At 36.3% G+C, this 455-nt stretch overlaps 1 protein-coding gene across 1 annotated transcript in view; it reads right to left on the reverse strand.

Moving 5' to 3' along the window:
- LOC119589371 (cholinesterase 2-like) overlaps positions 1-455 on the reverse strand; it is a gene marked incomplete at its 5' end in the record, with an annotated part of 36,916 nt that overhangs the window by 20,361 nt on the left and 16,100 nt on the right. The window lies entirely within an intron of this gene.

The following is a 455-nucleotide window of genomic DNA, read 5'->3' on the forward strand; positions in this document are numbered from 1 at the left end:
ACGCAGTAAACACATACGTTGAAATTCTGGAAATTTTCACTTAAGCTAAAAGTGAATGCTGTGGTCTGCACTGTCTTGTAAATTTCTTATAATGAGTCAAGCATTTTTCCAAAGCTAACAGTGAAAGGAAGTTGAAATGTGGAATAACATGCACTGTCTATTGCGTGTAAAAGAATGATTAAAACAAACAAACAAACGATAAACTAGAGAAATGACCCAGTAGATATATAAAAAAAAAATCCGATAAAAACAACCAAAAGAGAATAAGAGAGAAATCACAGATAATGAAACACAGAAAGAGGAAGAAGAAAATAGAAGAGCAGTCGAACAAGGAACAAAATGCTGCAGGACAATCAGGGGAACAAAAGACAGGCCTCAGAAAAAAGAAAACTAAAGCAGACCTTGCATGACGCTCAGTGCAATGGTGAAGGCTGTGTTACGGATTCCTCCTCTCT

Source organism: Penaeus monodon, chromosome 25, assembly GCF_015228065.2.
Source record: "Penaeus monodon isolate SGIC_2016 chromosome 25, NSTDA_Pmon_1, whole genome shotgun sequence".
Classification (NCBI taxonomy): domain Eukaryota; kingdom Metazoa; phylum Arthropoda; class Malacostraca; order Decapoda; family Penaeidae; genus Penaeus; species Penaeus monodon.